The sequence below is a fragment of the Leuresthes tenuis genome, unplaced genomic scaffold (assembly GCF_036924035.1).
Source record: "Leuresthes tenuis unplaced genomic scaffold, fLeuTen1.0.hap1 SCAF_24, whole genome shotgun sequence".
Lineage (NCBI taxonomy): Eukaryota > Metazoa > Chordata > Actinopteri > Atheriniformes > Atherinopsidae > Leuresthes > Leuresthes tenuis.
Window position 1 is genome coordinate 24675093 of NW_027325378.1, and position 16735 is coordinate 24691827.

General features: G+C 41.0%; 1 non-coding gene across 1 annotated transcript; it reads left to right on the top strand.

Annotated features, from left to right (window-relative positions):
* Positions 1 to 977: 977 nt before the first annotated feature.
* On the top strand, positions 978 to 1091 carry LOC140285061 (U5 spliceosomal RNA). The gene has a single exon (XR_011910261.1). It is a non-coding gene; the product is annotated as a U5 spliceosomal RNA (small nuclear RNA).
* Positions 1092 to 16735: the final 15644 nt, after the last annotated feature.

The following is a 16735-nucleotide window of genomic DNA, read 5'->3' on the forward strand; positions in this document are numbered from 1 at the left end:
ACTTTAAACTAAATCAGTGTGGCATAGACTTTAATGAAGAAATCAAACATGTCAAAAAGGAAATGTCAGTTTTAGCAGAAATAAAGAGTAAAGGAATTTTTGTAAGAAGCAGGGAGCAGGAAATTGAGGAAGGTGAAAAATGCACACGGTACTTTATTAAGAAAGTTATAAATAAAAAGGAGTGTATTCAAAATCTAAAAAGAGAAGATGGGTTTTTAACAAAATCCACACAAGAGATGATTGAAACTGTACATACCTTTTATAGTAACATGTACAAAGAGAAACCAGTGCACTTGGAAACATCGGCAGAAATTTTAAAATTCGTTGACAAAACCGTAAAAGAGCATGCACACTTGACACAGGATTTTACTGCTTTAGAGTTAGAAAAAATGCCTAACAGGTTTTAAGAGAAGTCGAGCTCTGGGTTTAGACGGGCTTCCTGCAGAATTCTATCTGACCTTTTGGGACCTTTTATCATCAGACATTTTAGATGTTTTTAAAGATTTTGAAAAACTCGACCGACTGCCTGACAGTTTTAGAGTGGGAATAGTGACTCTACTTTTTAAAAAAATGATAAGACTGACCTAAAGAATTGGAGGCCCATCACACTTTTAAACTTTGACTGTAAACTTTTTAGCAAGGTTTTAGCGACACGGATGTCCTCTGTTTTAGAGGAGGTAATTCACCCAGACCAGGCTTGTGCCATCTCAGGGAGACAACTCACCGACAGCCTCGTACTGATTCGAGACATCATTGATTACGCTAGAGACAGAAACACCCGGCTTGTCATCTTAAATTTAGACTTTGAAAAAGCTTTTGATCGGGTCTCGCATCAATATCTCTTTCAGGTGTTGCAGCCATCGAGTAGTTCCTCCTTGGTCAGCCGAGGAGCAAGGGGGGGGGGGAGCAAAGCTCACCATGGGGAAGGTGGCTATGCCAACTAGCCTGATGCCCTGCTCCCGCAGTGACGGATAATCGTACTCTGGTTTCTCTTCATAACGTACAAGTCTTTCGCCTTTTACTAAAGACTTCAGTGGAGAGCAGCACTAATGAGTTGTTTCTATTTTTGGCAGGCTTTACCTTTGCGGGTGAAGCCCTTTCTGTCTGTGCAAAAGAAATCTTGTTACTGTGCAGAGTGACTTCTCTGAGTAGAGTCGCCTTACTTGTTGCGACTGCTTTGTCCTTCTTAATTACCATGTCTAGAAAGATTTAAACAAAAAAAACAACGTTGTACTTTGCAGTAAAAGAAAGAGCAAATCTAAAGTTTCAGGAATCCGAGAATAAGCTTACTTTCACGAGTTCTTCACGATTTCGGATTTTGCAATAAAATGAATTCCTTCACTCAAACTAAATTAAAACTGCTAAACCGCTAATCTGTTACATGTAAGGCAGATGTCAAATTCACCGAAATAGGATCTAAGGGTATTCGGCCAATCGAGCTGTAGCAGCTTCGGTAAAAGAGTATAAGTTGAAGAGTTTGTGAATAAAGGTGTGCGCACACATAGTGAGCTGTAGGAAAATAGGCAGGGAGCAATGCCGGCTGGGGTATATGTTCTTGTATGTTGTCTGACTGTTTGATTTGAATGTGTTGTGTAAGTGTCCTGTTGAATGTTACATGTTTGGGCTTTGACACGCTTCACTGTGGTTGTTAACTGTGTGGTGTGTCCTGAAATGTTATATGTTTGGGCTGTGTGACATGCTTAATGCTTGTCAGTAGCTACCCACTTATTCATATATAGCAACTGACAACATAAGAAGTCCGGACATACTTTGATAGTAGTTGTAGAAGTATCCTTATTGATAATAGATAAACTAATTCATAGTGATAGAACAGTAGATGAACAGGTGCCTGCACATGTCTCACGAAAATAAAATGGGTGTATGATTGCTGACGGCAGAGCAATACTGCCAAACTTATGAGTTCTTGTGGCAAACTTGATTCAGTGTCTTGACGTGTATACGCTGTTTCGCTGACTTGATTGTCACAAGAAACAAAGTGTGTTTGATAAGATCCGACCATTTTATTACGGGAGGATCAGTATGTATGGATTCTGATGTGACTGATAAACCCATTCATATCTTAAGCATCATCTAATACGTGAGACAACGCCCTGACACACAATCAAAAAAAAAAAAGAGAGAGGGGTTTTGTGTCCCCACAGTCCATAATGTAGAAAAGAGAGAAAAAAGCCTTTCTGATTTGGTGTGTGTGCTCACAGTGCAGAGTGTAGAGAAAAGAGAGAAAAGAAAGCCGTTTTGGTGTCACAGGTGTTGTGACTTACACACACATATTTCTGAATTGAGAAAATAAATCATTTTAGAGGAAGCAGTAGAGTTTAGATCCCACATTTGTTGATAGGCATTCATTTATTTTTTCTTTTAATCAGTTTTAAAGTGAATACTAACTGAGAAATGAAAAAGGTTAAGAGTTTAGAAGGTTTATGATCAGCTGAGTCTCTAAACAGAACAGCAAAGGGCTTCATTGAACATTTAAAAAAGATTCAGATTGTTAGAATATCCAGAAATTATAGGAATGGTGGTGATTACTCTTATTTTCTAGAATGGAAATAACTGCACCATGTCTGTTTTATGAATTTAAGGGGCTAAAAAGTTTTGTTCTCGTTTTTCTATGATTAACCGAATGTATGTGAGAGTGCAAACAGACAGAAGGGTTACGGCCAAGCGCTGGACCTTCCAAAAAAGATGAGACAGGCTGGACCCGTGCCATACTAGTTAAGACCTGCCTGTGGATAACAGGTTCTTTAAACTCTCACACACACAAACTCACACACACGTTCGCACACATACACCCATACACACACACATTCTTGAGCTTGCTGCAAGATTAAACCTTTGCATTAACCGACTCCAGCAACTCTGAGTCTCATTGAGAGAATTTTCTCAACAATTGGGTACTCAAACCAGATCTCGACGTTTTTTCCGCCGTCCAGGGTCGGAGCTGAAACCGTGCACGGGGGAGTCCAGTACTCCTAATGAAAGACCCCCTGCTGAATTGCGGTAATTAGGGGCCAGTGTCCACTGAAAGGGGGAAAAAGTGACGAGATCGTACTTTTGAATCAATGGCCAGAAGCCATTGGCAGTGCAGGCATCAACAATTATGGTGTTATTTCACCCATTAACACTTAAGGTACCTCATGCAGTGGCTGTGATATGGTTACTTAACAAAATATCTTTACCAGACATCTCTCCTACATAACTGTTCTTCTTTCACAGCCACACCTTGTTGTCGAGAGATGTGCTACACTTAATCCATCCACACTGCTACCTACCCCACAGATGGAAATTCTCATGATTGCATGTCAGAAATAACCATCAACGTTTTACCCAGGCCAGACTTAACTGATATACGTTATGAAAATGCAGAAATAACTATATTTATTCGACAGGTCACGCAAAAAACCCTGATGGCACAAATGCTACAGGATTTGCAGTACTAACAGAAACTGAAGTTTTCTTAAAACAACCACTACCAAAAAATTACTCTGTTCAAGCAGTCGAATTGGTAGCTTTAACTGAAGTTTGTAAATTAAATAACAAAAAGGTTGTTAACGTTTACACTGACAGTCAGTATGCCTTCTCAACTGTACATGTGTTAACACAGCATTGGAAAAACAGGTATGTTGACATCCACAGCTAATGTATAAACTACAAATATTTTAGCATTATTAGATGTTATTCAATTGTCATCTACAATAGACTCGTATGAATGACCAGAAGGAAAACCATACTGCCAAAGAATTTGTTTAAATATGCTGCAGTATTAAGCCATGGACCATGTCATGTCTCAACAGGAGGGATGGAAGCAATAATGAACAAGGTTTTTACAGCATATGGTTTTACTAATTATTGAAAAATTATTTTTAGAATAAAGAAATGAATAAAGTTTTGTCTAGCAGGTCAAATATGTGCAAAATACAATCCACAGGGCAATCTAAGACCAAAACAAAGATAATACCCTAAGCCAGTGTATCTTTTTCAACATATTTGTTTGGATTTCATTATTTCATTATTGTGTAGATTTCATTGAACTAAATTAATGTTAAGGGAAACGATTCTGCTCAGTGACAACAGAGGTTTTTACCAAATGGACTGAAATATTTCCATGTGCACAAGCAGATGCACTCTCAGTAGCAAAAGCACGGGTAAAATAAATCATTTCTAGATTTGAAATTCCTGAAAAGATCTTCAGTGATAATTTGACACACTTTGTAAACAATGTCATCTCACTGATGGCAAAGAACTTAAAATAGACCTTAGAAACCACTGTGCATATCATCCACAATCAGCAGGTTTCGTGGAGAGACACAATGGAATAATTAAGTCAAGATTGAAAAAAATCATGGAAGAAATAGGAAATGTTGGGTTTACTGTTTACCATCCTAAAAATGCATCCTCCAACTAGCACAAGATGAACTCCATTTGAGAAAAGGTATGGAAGACCATTTGTACTCCCACAGTCAAAACACAGTCATCAACTGACATGATGAAGAAAAAAAGAAAAAGAGAAGAAACCTTAGCAGAATACAAATATTAACAAGTAGAGAGATCTCTTCTGTTTAGTCTGTTCCAGGTGAACCGGTGAAGGAATATCTGAAGACAGTAAAACCCGGGGACTGGATCATCATCTAAGTGATAAAGAAAAAGAACTGGTCCAGTCCAAGGGGGGAAGGTCCATTTCAGGTACTACTTACATCACCCACAGCAGCTGAAGGACTTCTTGGATTCACTTATCACATTGTACTACGACCTTCAGAAGTAGGGAAAGATTAGTTACCCACCACTGTTTTCTGAGGCAAAAGTCTGACTACAAAGGGGAATTCTCTCTACAGGAGGGAGTTCATCTCAACCTCAGTGAAGAAAACAACGGCTAACATGAGAACATAGGGTGTGACTAAAATAAGACAGGGAAAATGGATGGACAAAGGCCGTGGCATCCATTCAGATTACCAGGATTTTGTGGGTTAAGAGGAACCAGCTGTGTATTATTAATCATTACTCTTATTATAGTATTCCCAATTTTATGGTATGAAGCATGGATTAGCAGAAATAAAGATGATGCAGGACAGAGTACCACCACTGTCCCCTTGACATAGAAAGTGCCACACTAGTAATAACATTTATTTAAACTTGGAGATAAATGGAGAAAATAATCTCATATGCAATAGCTGAGACAGAAAAAACAGAAAACTTTTGAAGACACGATTAAAAGAACATTTAGAACATACAATAAGCTTAAAAGGAGTGACAAATCTGCGACTGCGGAGCATAGAAGTCTAATTAAAAACAGGAGCAGTAGGACAGACTTTTGGGAAATCTGAGTAAGCTCTGGGAATCAAATTTAGATAATGATCAGACTTGGCCTTTCTTATTTCTGCTGTACATTTATTTCTAAGCTTCCTAAAAGCAAGGCAATGACCCGGGGCCCTCATATGCCCAGCTAGCATCCAAGGTTTATTTGGAGGTGGTTCAGCTGCAAGTTGTGAATTTCTGACTAAAGTTTGTAAAAAGCGGGTAAGACAAGTTGCGAATGCCTGACAATGTATGATCAAAAGAGGGAGAGGAGGTTTTCGGCTGAAAGAAGGTCTGAATATCCAACCATAATTTGTAAAAACCGGGGAAGAAAAGGCTCGAAAGCCCGACTATACACCATCAACAGCTGGAGCGGAGGTGTTCAGCTACAAGAAGGTGTGAATGTCCGACCATAGTTGGTAAAAAGCGGATAAGAAAAGGTGAAAATAACCGGCTGTACACAATCAATAGCGGGAACGGAGTTGTTCGGCTACTAAAAGGTGTGAAAGTCCGACCCTGGTTTGTAAAAAGTGGGTAAGACAAGGTGTGAATGCCCGACAATGTATGATCAAAAGAGGAAGCGGAGGTTTTCGGCTGCAAGAAGGTCTGAATGTCCAACCATAATTTGTAAACACTGGGGAAGAAAAGGCTCGAAAGCCCGACTATACACCATCAAAAGCGGGAGCGGAGGTGTTCAGCTGCAAGAAGGTTTGAATGTCCATCAATAATTGCTAGAAAACATGAAAGAAAATTTTCGAATATCAAACCGCACATGATCATAAGCGGGAGAGGAGGTGTTCAGCTGCAAGAAGGTGTGAATGTCCACCCATAATTACTGAAAAATGGGTAAGAAAAGGTGCGAATGCCCAACCATACATCATCAAAAGGAGGAGTGGATGTGTTCGGCTACAAGAAGGTTTGAATGTCCGACCATAGTTTGTAAAAGCGGGTAAGAAAAGGTTAAAATACCTGCCTGTACACAATCAATAGCGGGAGCGGAGTTTTTCGGCTGCAAGAAGGTGTGAACGTCCGACCAAAGTTTGTAAAAAGCAGTTAAGAAAAGTTTCGAATATCCAACCAAACATAATCAAAAGCGGGAGCAAAGCTGTTTGACTGCAAGTAGGTGTGAATGTCAGTTCATAATTTGCAAAAAGCTGATGAGAAAGGGGGAGAATGCCCGACTATACACCATCAAATGCAGGAGCGGAGATGTTCGGCTGTGAGTAGGTGTGAATCTCCAACCATAATTGCTGGAAAATGTGTTAGAAAAGGTAAGAATGCCGGTCCATACATCATCAAAAGCGGGAGAGGTGGTGTTCGGCTGCAAGTAGGTGTGAATGTCCAGCCATAATTACTCACAAACGGGTAAGAAAAGGTAGTATTGCCAGACCATACATGATCAAAACAGGGAGCGGAGGTGGTTCAGCTGCAAGAAGGTGTGAATGTCCGACTAAAGTTTGTAAAAGCGGGTAAGACAAGGTGCGAATGCCCGACAATGTATGATCAAAAGAGGGAGCGGAGGTGTTCGGGTGCAAGAAGGTCTGAATGTCCGACCATAATTTGTAAAAACCGTGAAGAAAAGGCTCGAAAGCCCAACCATACACCATCAAAAGCGGGAGCGGAGGGGTTCAGCTGCAAGAAGGTCTGAATGTCCACCAATAACTACTGAAAAATGGTTAAGAAAAGGTGCGAATGCCCAACCATACATCATCAAAAGCAGGAGTGGATGTGTTCGGCTCCAAGGTTTGAATGTCCGACCATAGTTTGTAAAAGGTGGGTAAGAAAAGGTTCAAATGCCCGAACATATACCATCAAAAGAGGGAGCGGAGGTGTTCCGCTGTAAGAAGGTGTGAATGTCCGACCATAGTTGGTAAAAAGCGGGTAAGAAAAGGTTAAAATACCCGACTGTACACAAACAAAAGAGGGAGCAGAGATTTTCAGCTACAAGAAGGTTTGAAAGTCCGACCATGGTTTGTAAAAAGCGGGTAAGAAAAGGTTCGTATGCCCGAATATACACCATCAAAAGCGGAAGCGGAGGTGTTCGGCTTCAAGAATACGTGAACGTCCGACCAAAGTTTGTAAAAAGCAGTTAAAAAGGTTCGAATATCCAACCAAACATAATCAAAAGCGGGAGCAGAGCTGTTCGACTGCAAATAGGTGTGAATATCAGATCATAATTTGCAAAAAGCTGATCAGAAAGGGTGAGAATGCCCGACTATACACCATCAAAAGCGGGAGCGGTTGTTCGGCTGTGAGTAGGTGTGACTCTCCAACCATAATTACTCACAAATGGGTAAGAAAAGGTAGTATTGCCAGACCATACATGATCAAAACAGTTAGGAAGGTGTGAACAACCGACTAAAGTTTGTAAAAATCGGCTAAGACAAGGTGCGAATGCCTGACAATGTATGATCAAAAGAGGGAGCGGAGGTTTTCGGCTGTAAGAAGATCTGAATGTCCACCCATAATTCCTGAAAAATGGGTAAAAAATGGGTGCGAATGCCCCACCATACATCATCAAAAGCAGGAGTGGATCGGCTGCAAGAAGGTGTGAATGTCTGACTATATTTGGTGAAAAGCAGGTGAAGCAAGGTCTGAATGCCCAACCTTACATCATCAAAAGCGAGATCAGAGGTGTTTGGCTGCAAGAAGGCCATAGTTTGCCAAAAGCGGGTAAGGTGCGAATGACCGACTAAATATCAACAAAAGTGGGGGGGGGGGGGGGGGGGGTGTCTTCGGATGCAAGTGGGTGTGAATATCCCATCATACAAGTATGGTGGAGAGGAAGCTGTGAATGGCCGACCATAGTTTGCAAAAAGCGGGTGAGAAAAGGTGTGAATGTGAAAGGGAGTTCTGCATGATTTGCAATTTTGCTATTAAATAAATTCTTTCACTCAAACCGAGTGAAAACTGCTTTTACCTTCATCTTTATCAATCGACTTCAACAAAGAACAACGTTGGATTTTCCAGTAGAAGAAGTTGAAATCGATCTAGACATTGATAAATATGAAGAACAAAGCAGTTTCCACTTGGTTTGAGTGAAGGAATGAATTTTATAGCAAAATCCGAAATCATGCCTAACTCCTCAAAAGGAACGTATTGCTCAACCAAAGGGATGCTTCTTTCTCATTCAGGGTAATATGAGGAACTTTATGCTTGATACATTTTTAGACATTGATAACTATGAAGGACAAAGCTATTTTAACTTGGTTTGAGCAAAGCAATTCATTTTATAGGAAAATCCGAAATCGTGCAGAACTCATGAAAATAAGCTTTTTCTCGGATTCCTGATCCTCCAGTGTTGCTCTTTCCTATACAGCAAAATACAACCTTGTTCTTTGTTGAAATCGATCTAGATATTGATAAATATGAAGGACAAAGCAGTTTTAACTTGGTTTGAGTGAAGGAATTCATTTTATACATAAAATCCCAAATCATGCAGAACGTATGAAAAGAAGCTTATTCTCGGATTCCTGATACTTCAGTGTTGCTCTTTCTTCTACTGCATAATACAATGTTGTTCTTTGTTGTAGTCGATCTAGACATTGATAAATATGAAGTTAAAAGCAGTTTTAACATAGTTTGAGTGAAGGAATTCATTTTATATATAAAATCCCAAATATAGCAGAACGTATGAAAAGAAGCTTATTCTCGGATTCCTAAAACTTTTGATTTGCTCTTTCTTTTACTGCAAAGTACAAAATTGTTTTTTTTGTTTAAAACTATCTAGACATTGATAAATATTAAGGTAAAAGCCGTTTTAACATAGTTTGAGTGAAGGAATTAATTTTATAGATAAAATCCCAAATCATGCAGAACTCCTCAAAAGGGGCGTATGGCTTAATCACAAGTGTGGTTCTTTTTCATTCTGGGTAATATGAGGAAGTTTATGCTTGAAATATATGTAGAATTGGGTACATATGAAGGACAAAGCAGTTTCAATTTAGTTTGAGTGAAGGAATTTAATTTATAGCAAAATCCGAATTCGTGCAGAACTCATGAAAGCAAGCTTATACTCGGATTCCTGAAACTTTAGATTTGCTCTTTCTTTTACTGCAAAGTACAACGTTGTTTTTTCTTGAAATCTATCTAGACATTGATAAATACCAGCCGAACATCTCTGCTGCCGCTTTTGATAATTTATGGTTGGGCATTCTTACCTTTTATTACCCGCTTTTTACAAATTATGGTTGGACATTCAGACCTTCTTGCAGCCGAACACCTCCGCTGCCTCTTTTGATGGTGTATAGTCTGGCTTTCGAGCCTTTTCTTCCTCGGTTTTTACAAATTATGGTTGGACATTCAGACCTTGCAGCCGAAAACCTCCGCTCCCTCTTTTGATCATACATTGTTGGGCATTCGCACCTTGTCATACCCGCTTTTTACTAACTTTAGTCAGACATTCACACCTTGCAGCTGAAGCACCTCCGCTCCCTGTTTTGATCATGTATGGTCTGGCAATACTACCTTTTCTTACCCGTTTGTGAGTAATTATGGCTGGACCTTCACACCTACTTGCAGCCGAACACCACCTCTCCCGCTTTTGATGATGTATTGTTCGCCATTCTAGTCTTTTCTAACACATTTTTCAGAAATTATGGTGGGACATTCACACCTACTCACAGCCGAAAACTTCCGCTCCCACATTTGATGGTGTATAGTCGGGCATTCTCCCCCTTTCTCATCAGCTTTTGCAAATGATGATCTGACATTCACACCTACTTGCAGTCGAACAGCTCTGCTCCCGCTTTTGATTATGTTTGGTTGGATATTCGAACCTTTTCTTAACTGCTTTTTACAAACTTTGGTTGGACGTTCACACCTTCTTGCAGCCGAACACCTTCGCTTCCACTTTTGATGGTATATATTCGGACTTTCGAACCTTTTCTTACCCGCTTTCTACAAACCATGGTTGGACTTTCACACCTTCTTGTAGCCGAACAACTCCGCTCCCGCTATTGATTGTGTACAATCTGGTATTTTAACCTTTTCTTACCCGCTTTTTACCAATTATGGTCGGACATTCACACCTTCTTACAGCGGAACACCTCCGCTCCCTCTTTTGATGGTGTATGTTCGGGCATTCGAACCTTTTCTTACCCGCTTTTTACAAACTATGGTTGGACATTCAAACCTTCTTGTAGCCGAACACATCCACTCTTGCTTTTGATGATGTATGGTTGGGCATTCTCACCTTTTCTTACCCATTTTCCAGTAATTATGGGTGGACATTTGCACCTTCTTGCAGCTGAACCACCTCCGCTCCCTGTTTTGATCATGTATGGTCTGGCAATACTACCTTTTCTTACCCGTTTGTGAGTAATTATGGCTGGACATTCACACCTACTTGCAGCCGAACACCACCTCTCCAGCTTTTGATGATGTATGGACCGGCATTCTTACCTTTTCTAACATGTTTTTCAGCAATTATGGTTGGAGATTCACACCTACTCACAGCCGAACATCTCCGCTCCCGCATTTGATGGTGTATAGTTGGGCATTCTCCCCCTTTCTCATCAGCTTTTTGCAAATTATGAACTGACATTCACACCTACTTGCAATCGAATAGCTCTGCTCCCGCTTTTGATTATGTTTGGTTCGATATTCGAAACTTTTCTTAACTGTTTTTTACAAACTTTGGTCGGACGTTCACACCTTCTTGCAGCCGAACACCTCCGCTTCCGCTTTTCATGGTGTATATTCCGGCATACAAACCTTTTCTTACCTGCTTTTTACAAACCATGGTCGGACTTTCACACTTTGTTGCTAAACAACTCCGCTCCCTCTTTTGATTGTGTACAGTCGGGTATTTTCACCTTGTCTTACCCGCTTTTTACCAACTATGGTCGGACATTCACACCTTCTTACAGCAGAACACCTCCGCTCCCTCTTTTGATGGTGTATGTTCGGGCATTCGAACCTCTTCTTACCCGCCTTTTACAAACTATAGTCGGACATTCAAACCTTCTTATAGCGGAACACATCCACTGCTGCTTTTGATGATGTATGGTTGGGCATTCGCACCTTTTCTTACCCATTTTTCAGTCATTATTGGTGGACATGCAGACATTCTTGCAGCTGAACACCTCCGCTCCCGCTTTTGATGGTGTATAGTCGGGCTTTCGAGCCTTTTCTTCCCTGGTTTTTACAAATTATGGTTGGACATTCAGACCTTGCAGCCAAAAACCTCCGCTCCCTTTTTTGATCATACATTGTCGGGCATTCGCACCTTGTCATACCCGCTTTTTACAAACTTTAGTCAGACATTCACACCTTGCAGCTGAAGCACCTCCGCTCCCTGTTTTGATCATGTATGGTCTGGCAATACTACCTTTTCTTACCCGTTTGTGAGTAATTATGGCTGGACGTTCACACCTACTTGCAGCCGAACACCACCTCTCCCGCTTTTGATGATGTATTGTTCGGCATTCTAGTCTTTTCTAACACATTTTTCAGCAATTATGGTGGGACATTCACACCTACTCACAGCCGAAAACTTCCGCTCCCACAGTTGATGGTGTATAGTCGGGCATTCTCCCCCTTTCTCATCAGCTTTTTGCAAATTATGATCTGACATTCACACCTACTTGCAGTCGAACAGCTCTGCTCCCGCTTTTGATTATGTTTGGTTGGATATTCGAAACTTTTCTTCACTGCTTTTTACAACCTTTGGTTGGACGTTCACACCTTCTTGCAGCCGAACACCTTCGCTTCCACTTTTGATGGTATATATTCGGACTTTCGAACCTTTTCTTACCCGCTTTTTACAAACTATGGTCGGACATTCAAACCTTCTTATAGCGGAACACATCCAATGCTGCTTTTGATGATGTATGGTTGGGCATTCGCACCTTTTCTTACCCATTTTTCAGTCATTATTGGTGGACATTCGCACCTTCTTGCAGCTGAACAACTCCTCTCCCGCTTATAATCATGTGCGGTTTGATATTCGAAAATTTTCTTTCATGTTTTAAGACAATTATTGATCGACATTCAAATCATCTTGTAGCCGAAGACATCCACTCCTGCTTTTGATGATGTATGGTTGGGCATTCGCACCCTTTTTTTACCCATTTTTCAGGAATTATGGGTGGACATTCAGACCTTCTTTTAGCCGAAAACATCCGCTCCCTCTTTTGATCATACATTGTCGGGCATTCGCACCTTGTCTTACCCGCTTTTTATAAACTTTAGTCGGACATTCACACCTTCTTGCAGCTGAACCACCTCCGCTCCCTGTTTTTGATGATGTATGGTCTGGCAACACTACCTTTTCTTACCCGTTTGTGAGTAATTATGGCTGGACATACACACCTACTTGCAGCCGAACACCACCTCTCTGGCTTTTGATGATGTATAGACCGGCTTTCTTACCTTTTCTAACATATTTTTCAGCAATTATGGTTGGAGATTCACACCTACTCACAGCCGAACATCTCCGCTCCCGTATTTGATGGTGTATAGTCGGGCATTCTCCCCCTTTCTCATCAGCTTTTTGCAAATTATGAACTGACATTCACACCTACTTGCAGTCGAACAGCTCTGCTCCCGCTTTTGATTATGTTTGGTTCGATATTCGAAACTTTTCTTAACTGCTTTTTACAAACTTTGGTCGGACGTTCACACCTTCTTGCAGCCGAACACCTCCGCTTCCGCTTTTCTTGGTGTATATTCCGGCATACAAACCTTTTCTTACCTGCTTTTTACAAACCATGGTCGGACTTTCACACTTTGTTGCTAAACAACTCCGCTCCCTCTTTTGATTGTGTACAGTCGGGTATTTTCACCTTTTCTTACCCGCTTTTTACCAACTATGGTCGGACATTCACACCTTCTTACAGCAGAACACCTCCGCTCCCTCTTTTGATGGTGTATGTTCGGGCATTCGAACCTCTTCTTACCCGCCTTTTACAAACTATGGTCGGACATTCAAACCTTATTATAGCGGAACACATCCACTGCTGCTTTTGATGATGTATGGTTGGGCATTCGCACCTTTTCTTACCCATTTTTCAGTCATTTTTGGTGGACATGCAGACATGCTTGCAGCTGAACACCTCCGCTCCCGCTTTTGATGGTGTATAGTCGGGCTTTCGAGCCTTATCTTCCCCGGTTTTTACAAATTATGGTTGGACATTCAGACCTTGCAGCCGAAAACCTCCGCTCCCTCTTTTGATCATACATTGTCGGGCATTCGCACCTTGTCATACCCGCTTTTTACAAACTTTAGTCAGACATTCACACCTTGCAGCTGAACCACCTCCGCTCCCTGTTTTGATCATGTATGGTCTGGCAATACTACCTTTTCTTACCCGTTTGTGAGTAATTATGGCTGGACGTTCACACCTACTTGCAGCCGAACACCACCTCTTCCGCTTTTGATGATGTATTGTTCGGCATTCTAGTCTTTTCTAACACATTTTTCAGAAATTATGGTGGGACATTCACACCTACTCACAGCCGAAAACTTCCGCTCCCACATTTGATGGTGTGTAGTCGGGCATTCTCCCCCTTTCTCATCAGCTTTTTGCAAATTATGATCTGACATTCACACCTACTTGCAGTCGAACAGCTCTGCTCCCGCTTTTGATTATGTTTGGTTGGATATTCGAAACTTTTCTTAACTGCTTTTTACAAACTTTGGTTGGACGTTCACACCTTGCAGCCGAACACCTTCGCTTCCACTTTTGATGGTATATATTCGGACTTTCGAACCTTTTCTTACCCGCTTTCTACAAACCATGGTCGGACTTTCACACCTTCTTGTAGCCGAACAACTCCGAACAAATGTAAGCTCTGTGTAGAATTAAATCACCTCTTCAGAGATTGCCCTAAATCTTTTGCCAAGAAATTAAAGACGGTAAAGTCACAGTCAAGCCAACAAAGAGAAGGACCAGAGGTGGCAGTTGGTGAACAAAATGAAGAGGTTGACCCAATAAATTCAAACTTCCCGCCAAAAGCTTGGATTGGAAGTGAGGAACATAAAGGGGAGGGGCCTGTAGAGGCCTCACCACTCAGTGCTGAAGTCTGTGAGAATTCAAAGGCGGAGGGTGGAGCTACGCTAAATGAGGAGGAAGAGCAGACAGGTGAGTGTAGTGAAGATACTCACCTCCCCGAAGGTCAACAGCCGAAGAGGACGGCATCTGAGTTGTCCTCCGATTCCCCAGTGGTATCAGAGAAGAGGGGAAGGGTTAGGTCCCTTTCAGACAGTTCTTCAGTGGAAGAACCTAGAGTCTTCCCCTCCGACTCACCAAATGAGGTCTCCTTTTTAACTTTAGCTCTGCAATCAACACCCAGGGACTCAAAGTTAAATGCAACATTGTGTCAGAGGCCAACACCGAGAGTCCGAAAAGGAAATATAGATCACCCTACTCACTTTTCACCTAAAGAAATTAAGGAAGAGCTAGTTTCCCAAGAAATAACCTGAGTGTGTAATTTGTTTTGATAACTTAGAAAAACGAAAATGACATACCTACTTTCCTTTATCCTTTTAATGGTTCTCACCTTCTCAACACTAAATGTGAGAAGTGTGAAATCAAAGACAAGAGCCCAGAGTATTTTATCCTTCTTAGTCTCCATAAAATCAGATGTGTTTTTAATACAAGAATGTGGACTACCTTTTTCAAAAAACCATAGACAATGGGAGGAAATGTGGCCCCATTTATCGATATGGAGTGGCTCAAATCAAAATAAAAATGATGGTATGGCCATTCTAATTAAAAATCCGCATGTTCTGGTGAAAGGTAGCACAGTGGCGGACGGGCACTTTTAGCACACTTGAATTTTATGGGGCAAGACTTTAACCTCTTAAATATTTATGGTTTCAATGGAAAAAATTACAGGTATGACCTTTTAGAAGATATACAGCTTTACATGCTAGGGCAAGTACCTTTAGTTGTAGGAGGGGATTTTAACTGTATCTTGAACAGGAAAGATAGAAAAAGAGCAGGGGGAGATTTTAAAGTGGATTTCTATTTGGACTTCGATTTTACTTCAGGGCATATGCAGGGATTTTAAGCTTACTGACTGTTTTAAAACCATGCATCCCAGAGAGGAGGGCTTCACCTGGTTTAGTCATGATGGCACCAGAGCCTCTCGCATTGATTATTTCTTTACTAGAGATTGCCCACCCACTGATGTTAGATTAACTCCTGTTTTCTTTTCAGACCACCTTATGCTCTCCTGCACCCTTTCCCCCCCTTCTGGTGTGACGGTAGGAAGTGGTCTGTGGAAACTCAACTGTTCCCTGTTGGAGGATGAAATCATAGTCAGTCAGTACAGGGAATGTTATAAAGAGTGGCAGACCTTTCAAGACCTCTACGAAACACATGCACAATCGTGGGAAATGGTGAAGGAAATGACCCAGACTTTTTTTAAACAGCAAGGTAAACGTAAAAAAAGGAAAGAGAATAGATGTATGATGGGACTACAGAAACGCTTACAGAGCTACTTTAAACTAAATCAGTGTGGCATAGACTTTAATGAAGAAATCAAACATGTCAAAAAGGAAATGTCAGTTTTAGCAGAAATAAAGAGTAAAGGAATTTTTGTAAGAAGCAGGGAGCAGGAAATTGAGGAAGGTGAAAAATGCACACGGTACTTTATTAAGAAAGTTATAAATAAAAAGGAGTGTATTCAAAATCTAAAAAGAGAAGATGGGTTTTTAACAAAATCCACACAAGAGATGATTGAAACTGTACATACCTTTTATAGTAACATGTACAAAGAGAAACCAGTGCACTTGGAAACATCGGCAGAAATTTTAAAATTCGTTGACAAAACCGTAAAAGAGCATGCACACTTGACACAGGATTTTACTGCTTTAGAGTTAGAAAAAATGCCTAACAGGTTTTAAGAGAAGTCGAGCTCTGGGTTTAGACGGGCTTCCTGCAGAATTCTATCTGACCTTTTGGGACATTTTATCATCAGACATTTTAGATGTTTTTAAAGATTTTGAAAAACTCGACCGACTGCCTGACAGTTTTAGAGTGGGAATAGTGACTCTACTTTTTAAAAAAATGATAAGACTGACCTAAAGAATTGGAGGCCCATCACACTTTTAAACTTTGACTGTAAACTTTTTAGCAAGGTTTTAGCGACACGGATGTCCTCTGTTTTAGAGGAGGTAATTCACCCAGACCAGGCTTGTGCCATCTCAGGGAGACAACTCACCGACAGCCTCGTACTGATTCGAGACATCATTGATTACGCTAGAGACAGAAACACCCGGCTTGTCATCTTAAATTTAGACTTTGAAAAAGCTTTTGATCGGGTCTCGCATCAATATCTCTTTCAGGTGTTGCAGCCATCGAGTAGTTCCTCCTTGGTCAGCCGAGGAGCAAGGGGGGGGGGGAGCAAAGCTCACCATGGGGAAGGTGGCTATGCCAACTAGCCTGATGCCCTGCTCCCGCAGTGACGGATAATC